Below are 8,621 nucleotides of genomic sequence, written 5' to 3' on the forward strand. Positions count from 1 at the left end.
ATTTGATCACTTGCTCTGCAGCCCACGAGCTCACTAAGCGCTTTTTTCTAGGCAGACGAGCGTTTCCCCTCCCAGATAAGAAATTAACCCGCAGCCAGTCGGTCACGTTACGCTTGCTCCAAACGAACTCATACCCCAACCCCTGGCGCATGAAGCACATCGACCCAGACTACGACGGGCAACATGTGTGTGACCAGTGCAGTGAACGTGTAGACTTGACCCATATGCTGTGTGGTTGTGCATCAAGTGACGCCTACGCCCAGAACAAGGAACATTGGGACAAAGTACTAAAAAGTGCTTCACTTCACGACCAGCTTCGGGCTGTCCAGGAGGCCCGCGCGGCGGCGGAGAGCTTCGGGCTCTCTGTGCCTACGTGGGAGCTGCCCTCTACACCTGGCGCCTAGCCGAGTGTCCTTCAGGACCCCTACTGTGGGAATTAAGTTTTACCACCACCATCACTTGCTCTGCTAGCTTACACGGGTGCAGACCGGAAAAAACACCTCCTCGCCGCCTACTATAGCGCTGTTTGTTCACTATCATCACTAGCAGTTGACGGTTAAGTAGGTTAATCAGGTGCATATATAGGACACCGCCGCGAAACTGCACATGGACTCCATGAAAAGTATCATGTTCTGGCTACCGCGACGATTTAGCGGCAGTTACATCACTGCCATCAACATACAGACAATGTGATGACCCTCTCTCGCACACGACCCAGCTCGACATCCCAACGATAGCATGTCACCATAATTCCTGGAAGTAAACTTCCTCTTGCGTTTTTGTCCGCCGGCTATCTCATTTAACTTGAGTTACTCTTTTAATGGTGATAGCAATTTCTTCTAAAAGAATAGCTCCAAGTACTGCCATTTGCGCGTTAATTACAATTAAATAGAACAAAAACGCCGAGATTGGTTTTCAGTGACTTTTGACCACACAGGATTGCTGCATTACATCACCGAAAAAAAGTCAGTAATTCACTGGTCGAAAATAATATTCGCCGGAAAATAAAAACCGGAACTTGTCTTCTGAAATAAAAACCGAAAAAGACTGCCGAATTTTCGAAAAGTAAAAACCGAAAAATCTGACACCTAGTTATAAAACAGAGCGCTTAAGCACTCTAATTAAATAAGATGTATACAGATCCACCGTGATACAGTCTTGCATCATAGTTACTACATTCCGTCGTACCAGGAATTCAATCATATTTTTAGGACACCTCGTAGACCCTTGCTTTGGCTGCGCTCTTTTGGCAACATCTTTGTCATCGATATCTTCCTGAATTATTCCTAATGTGGATGAGGCGCGGATTTACGGGCGCAAGACGAGGGGCGTTCGAGCTTTTTACTCTAAAAATCTGGCGCCAAAGTTGTTTTCCCATTGGGAGATGCTTTGTGCCCTCTTTCTTTCAAATTTCCTTTAATGGAGCGTACAGCGTCAACAACAGCAAAAAATGTGCGGGCGATTATACAATGTGATGCGACAAATCTACATTAGCAGTAGTAGTTGCACATTTCGCTTCTGCAAAGATCGCCTTCCCACTGCATCTTTCAATTGCATTTCGCCGCCGCTTTTCGTTTCAGTGTAGCTTGAGCTTCTCGTGGATGTAGGCATCTGGAGGGTGGAAGGGAGTGGACGGATGATGGGTAGGTCCTGTTGGTGGATGGACCGGATGTGTTTGATTGGTGGTGGGTGGCGGCTCCTGGACGGTGAAAGTAGACCGAAGGCAGCTGGGTGGAGGGCGCGGAGGCCTCCCATCGGTTAGCAGCGGCATCACACAACACCAGACCGACAGATTTTGCGAAAGCAAGGGTAGTAATGCTAACGCATTAATTTCTAGGTTTTTTATCTGTGAGCCTCGGTAAGAAGATGCACGTTTACTGACTGACGAGCAATGAAAAGAGTTCTCGTAAGGGAGGAAAGAGGAGCTTTCTATTTTCACTAGCCATGAGGCCGCGTCATTGGTAAGTAATAGAGATTAGTTTGGGCAGAAAAAATAAATAAAAATAAAGTGCCCTGACCGCGCCGCCAGAAGGCACAACGGGCTATTGGTAACTAACAGTAAACAGTGGCGGAAAGGGGACGACATCACTCCCAATTGTAAACTGTATAGCCGTCACGGTCAACCTGCAATGTGTACGCACTATACGACGACCCCTTCAACCGCTGCAAAATGCCGCCCTGATAGAGCCATATCGCTGAAGGGAGAGTGGACGGGGATTTCCTCGCCGATGCATGGACGGCCTCGCTCCGTCGAGCGATTCCGCGCGAACCCCGGAAAGACGAAGCCTGCCTCCGAGGCCGGCAGCAGCAGGCCTGGCGCCGCGTGGCGCGCTGAATGTCGCCCCGGCGGCGACCACCGGCTGCGCAGACGCGCGCTCGCGGTGGAAGCGACCCTTCCGTCGGCGCCGATGACGAATGGCTCATTGTGCGCGCGCCGCCTGAACGAGCGCGGGGGGAGGTCAGCGCCGAGCAAGCACACGCACGCACACACTTGCCTCCGCTGCTCGGGTTTGAGATGCAAGAACGCCACGGATTCGAGTTGCTGCTACCGCGTCAGCCGCGAGCGGCGGTGCATGAATCCGAGGAAGAGCCATTAGAAGCAATGTACGATGTCTCGTACTCTTGCGAACAGGTGGCGGGATTTTGATGTCAGCCGTCATAGAACCGATATAGTTAGTTATAGGGTGCCCGTTGTTGAGCTTCGCCGTTTAGGGTGACGTTAAGTACCTCATTTTCCGTCGCAGGCTCATTTTCGGCAGTGAAAGATTGTTTCGAAAGAGTGCACTTTAGGCTGACTGAGGCAAGAGATCGTCGGGAGCAGCTGCTGCGCAAAAGACTTCATGTAAGGTAGAAACAGAGAAGCTGCATATCCATACCAAAGGTCTATGCAATCCTCGTGAGACAAATTGTGAGAGGATGGGATGCTGCAAGGAAGATGTTGACGACGCTGAATATTCTAATTATTGCGACAAGCAGGAGTGGAAACTGTAGAGTGCATCGAGGTTAGTCGTGCTTTAAAAACCAGCCAAGGCGGTGTTAATTTGAGGAATAGAAGCTAGGAACAGGGTGGATGATTGTACCGTGAGAACGAGAGAGCAGGTCATTAGGAGAGAGGAAGCTGATAGTGGTTAAAAAGGGGAATCTGTTAACTGGTGAACATTCTTTTTGTCGGTGTTCTCAAAGCTAGTAGAGTGTGAACAAGATTTAGATCAGCATAAAATAATAAAATAAAAGACACGGGAACGCGAATTGTAGGAAACTAATACGCAGTGGACGATGTGCTAACTGTTTGCTTCACTTCATGGTGCAGCCAAGAGTGTTTGCACAAAAGGAGGCGCAAAACAGTTGACCCATTGCTTCAACAAGCGTTGAAGATAATGTTCTTGTATTTCTGAAATGTCCGACCTCATAAATGTTGCAGATATGCTGACTGTAGCCTCTGGTTAGAATCATGTAATATTGAGCAAATGCTGTTGGCGGAGTAGTGTGCGCCCTGTATTTGACCCGCATTGTGATGGCTGACTATCAAGAGGCGTTACCATGACGACTGGCACAACGAATAACAAGAATGTGGAAAGGGTGTGCAGCCGCCACTTTCAAGCGAGTGTATTAGAATCAGTCACCCCTAATGGTCTTGTCCCATCTTATCTGGTTAACTACTACCGATCGAGAGACCAAAGGTAACTAGCTTCCAATAAGGGCAAATCGGCATTACACACGATCTTGTGAACGTGGTCCTATAGTTTTGGTTTCATCAGATTTGAAGGGCTGGTCGACGAAACTCGTTACTCGAAGGAAGCCACAGGAGTGCATGCACACTCCTACTGCTCAGCCGGCATTGACCGAGGGGAGATTTCTTATTGGCTCAAATAAATTCAAGTAATCGAAAGAAAAGATGCGAAACGAAATAGTGCCGCCTTGTGTGCCATACGCGCAACGTGCTGCCGTGAACGATAATATACAAAGAACGAAACGAAGGGAAATCCTATTGTTCTCTGCGCTTTCTCTTTCTCCCTCACTATCACTCGTACGTTCTCTGCCTATATTTATTTATTTATTATTTATTATTGATACCCTCAGGGCCAAAGGCATTTCAGAGGGGAGTGGTTACAAATTACAGAAAGTGAACAAAAACAAAAATTCAACATACAAGCGTCATGTTCCTGGTTATACAATTCAGTAAAAGAAGTAAGCATAATATGTAAGTGCAAGGTAAGAGAACAAACAAAGGAAACTAAAGTAAACAAAGGAAATGGAGAATGATAAGTACATTTGTTGTGAGCCTTAGTATACAATGTTAGCTAAATTGTTACGGAAGCGCAGGATGTCTTGAATGCAGGCTGACGATCCGGGAAGGTGGTTCCAATCTGCTGATGTACGGGGAATGAACGACTGAGAACAAGCTTTTGTTTCGTGCGACGTTATACCGACCTTGTGAACGTGATCTAGCCGTGGAGAGATGAAAGACGGAGGAGATATCAATTCATCGCGTAGATTGGGACAGTTGTAAAAAATTTTATGAAATAAACATAATCGTGAAAATTTTCGACGGGAGGCTAAGGGTGGGAGGTTGAGCGTATTTTTCATGGAGGTGACACTTGCAGTACGATTGAAGTTAAGTAGGATGAAACGGGAGGCGTTATTTTGTACAAGCTCGAGTGCATTAATTGAATTTGCGTAGCTGGGGTCCCAAATTGCAGATGCGTATTCTAGTTTACTACGGACAAGGGTTTTATATAACATGAGTTTTAGGGAGGTAGGGGAATTGGAGAAATTCCGGCGTAGGTAGCCTAGCATGCTGTTAGCGTTGTTAATTATGACGTTAATATGGAGCGACCAATTTAGAGTGGAAGATATATGAACTCCGAGGTAGCGATATGACGTGACGGCCTCCAGTATGGTATTATTTAGACAATATGCACCTGTAGTAGATGATGTGCGGGAGACACGTAAAACTTTGCATTTAGAAGAATTAAGTTGCATTAACCATAAGTTGCACCATGCAGATATAGCAGATAGATCATTCTGTAGAGCGCATACGTCGTTAGTGTCGTTAATTTCGCGAAAAATTACGCAGTCATCAGCGAATAAGTGTATGTTAGAGGTTACGCAAGAAGGTAGGTCATTAATGTAAATAAGAAATAAGAGAGGGCCTAAGACGGATCCCTGTGGCACTCCAGAATGGACGGGGGTTGATGGAGAGGTGGCATTGTTAGCAGTTACGAACTGAGTGCGGTTGCAAAGGAAATATTCGAGCCAGGAAAAAAGCCTCGGATCAAGGTTTAGTTTGCTTAGCTTAAAAAGTAGTAATTTGTGGCATACCTTTTCGAAGGCTTTTGCGAAGTCGAGGAAGACGCAGTCAGCTGTTGAGCGGCGATCAAGGATGAGATTAAGTTTATGCGTAAATGATGCTAACTGAGTTTCGCAAGACAGTCGCTTACGAAAACCGTGCTGCATGTCTGTAAAAAATGAATTTGACTCCAGGAAGTTCGCGATACCTGTGTATAATATGTGCTCCAATACTTTACATGGAATACTTGTCAAAGATATGGGACGGTAGTTAAGGGGTGAATTCTTGTTACCTGATTTATGGATTGGGACCACCTTCCCGACCGTCCAGTCAGCAGGCAGAGCACCGGTGTCGAGGGACTGTTGAAATATCTTGCAAAGCAGCAATGAACAGTAAGTTTGAGAACCCTTAAGAAATTTCGCGTTGATTAAGTCAGTACCTGGACTGGAGCATGGTTTAAGGGATTCAATAATCTTCTCAATACCGCAAGCTTCGATGCAAATGGGATTCATAGTTATGTAGTTGTAAGTCTGCGCTTGTGGAAAAATGGTGTTAGTACAATGAACAAAGTTATTACAGAATGTGGAGTTCAGTACCGCTGGGCATTCTGTATCTGGGATGGCAAGGCCATTCTCGTCTAATAAGTTAATGGTATCGCCGTGGCTGGGGTTGACAATGCGCCAGAACTTTTTAGGATCAGTGGAAAGAATGCTAGGAAGTGTATTGTGAAGAAAATTATTTTTCGTGCTTTTAAGTGCAGTTACGTAAACGTCATTAGCTTCGCGGTACGCCTCCCATTTTGCGTTACTACCAGACCTTTTCGCAACTCTGTAAAAACGTTTTTTTCGATTGGACAGTCGTTTAAGATAGGAGTTGTACCACGGGGCTCTCGAGTGGGAACAGATTGTCCGTAATGGTATGTATGTATCTGTTAGTTCTTTAACTTTGGTAACGAATAGATTCCAGTTAGTATCGACAGAGCGGTCATCAAACCCGTTGCAATAATAATCGAGAAATTCGACGAGTTCCCTGTTAATGGCCTGAAAATCAGCTTTTTTATAGTCGCGGATGTGTTTAGAAATCTTCTCAGCTGGGGTAGTAACGATGCAAATGTCAAATGAGAGCGATAGATGGTCGCTGAGACCAGGTAAGTAAGTGATTTCTGAGGCCATATCGGGATGGGTAGTCAGTATTAAGTCCAGCGTGTTTGCAGTGGTATTAGTAATTCTTGTCGGTTGAGAGACTAGTTGGGAAAAGGAAAAAGTGGAACAAAGGTTTAAGAAATCGGTGCTTAAGTTAGAAGAAGGGTTCTGAACTGGGGTATCAAAAGACCAAGATATGTTAGGAAGATTGAAGTCGCCAAGTAAGAAAACAGGCGCCAGGGGGTGTCGTGTGCAAACAGCATTTATGGCATCGTGCAGATCATCGAGGAAGTTAGCAGAGTGACTGGGAGGACGGTAGCATACCCCGAAAACAATTTTTGAGTGTCCAAGTTCCACGCATGCCCAGACAATCTCGAGATCTGTTGTGATGTTAATAGCGTAAGACCGGAGTGTTTTACAAATGGCAAGTAATACGCCACCACCCTGACGTGACGTGCGGTCGCAGCGATAAAAAGTGTATCGGGATGAGTTGTGGAAAATTTCGGTGTTACGAATGTTAGAATGAAGCCATGTTTCAGTAAGTGCAATAATACCTGCGTTACACGTGTCAGCTACGGAATGAAATGCGTCACGTTTGTTTACGATACTTCTTACGTTAGCGAAAAGAACAGATGTGCGTGGTGAAGGGGACGACTGCCCACGTCCCCTCTCGTGATGCTACAGGGTGTTTTCGGTGTTTTGGGCATTTGATGAAGGCGACCGCGGTGTGTCCTCTTCGGGTACTTCGGTGGGAAATTCCTTTATCAGTTCGATGTTGTTTGTCACGCTGTCGTACATGTAGCACTTATTGTTAACGTAGAGTTTGTTGTAACGAAGCTGGAACTTTGGCGACTGAGGCAGGCTTTTAGCGAAATTAGTAAGTTGCTGGCGCGCGTTACGGGTTGCTGGCGAAAAATCCTCTGATACAGAAATGTTGTTAGTTTTAAGTTTAGCTCGACATGCTAGTATTCTGCCACGGTCTTTAAATGAGCCGAACCGGATAACTACAGGCCGACATTTCTGATGTGAAAACGTACCTATCCTGTGGGCGCGCTCAATGACCGGTTGATCAAAATCAGTGCCTAAAGAAGTTGAAAATGCAGTGATAATTTTTTGTTCAGTCTGTTCCCAGGTTTCACGTGCGTCGGGTATACCGCGTAAGATTAAATTGTTCCGTCGTGAACGGTCTTCAAGGTCATCTATACGAGCCTGTAATTCATACTGTCGCGAAGTCAGCTGTTCGACAGTATCTTGAGTTGCGGCGACGTCGAGTTCTAGGGTTTCCAGAGTTTTGCATCTGCTTTCAATCAGTTCCAAACGGTTGAACACGTCAACCAACTTAGTTTCGAGGACTGCCTGGCTTGATTTGATTGTGTTAACGTCTGCACTCAGTTTAGTTTGGCCAGTCGTGAGTTCAGACGTTTTTTTGTCAATGCCTTTAAGTAATTTAATTATCTCATTCATTTGCTGAGAATCGTGTTCCGGATCATTAGAGGCAGAGGCGGTACGTGTGTTGGGACCAGGGTTGGACTCGACGTCGCCGCAGCATAGCAACAGATATGCAGAGTCAAAGCAATCGCGGGCAACAGCACAGATCACCCTTGGGCAAGGGAGCGAAATAAGGAATCTGTTATCGTTTTTCTTAACGAAAAGAGAGTGCCGGTTACACACCTGGGGTGCGATGAACAGATGCGTGTTAGCCATGCTGGCGCAATGGCTGCTCCCTTGCCCACTGAAGATGGTGACGGGCTGCAGGGCCTTTAAGTGTTCAGGCTGCTGCGGTGTCGCTGTGGTAGCGAAGAGCCTGATATCTGGTACGATGACAGGCGATTGTTCCGCGATGTAGGCGCATGCGTGGCAACAGCGATCGGTCGCATCGGCATCGGGTAGACAGCCAGCTTCATGAAGTGTGACTGGCTGCGAAGCAAGCAGGCAACACGTCGCCAGGGACGTGTTGCCTGCTTGAGCAAGCACAAAGCGTTATTTTAAAGGGCATTCTTGATGGTTCCGCAAAACATTTGTTTTACATGTTTGAAGCTATATAACGGCGAAGCATCGCGTCCGCAAATGTCGGACTGGAGTAGTTTTGTAAACTATACAACATAATCGTACATTACTCAACATGTGTACAAAACGTAATGTTGAACCCTGCCCATGGCGAAAGGAAATTTGGGGGAACCCTGAAGAGA

Source organism: Amblyomma mixtum, chromosome 5 (assembly GCF_055824585.1).
Source record: "Amblyomma mixtum isolate Tamu chromosome 5, ASM5582458v1, whole genome shotgun sequence".
Lineage (NCBI taxonomy): Eukaryota > Metazoa > Arthropoda > Arachnida > Ixodida > Ixodidae > Amblyomma > Amblyomma mixtum.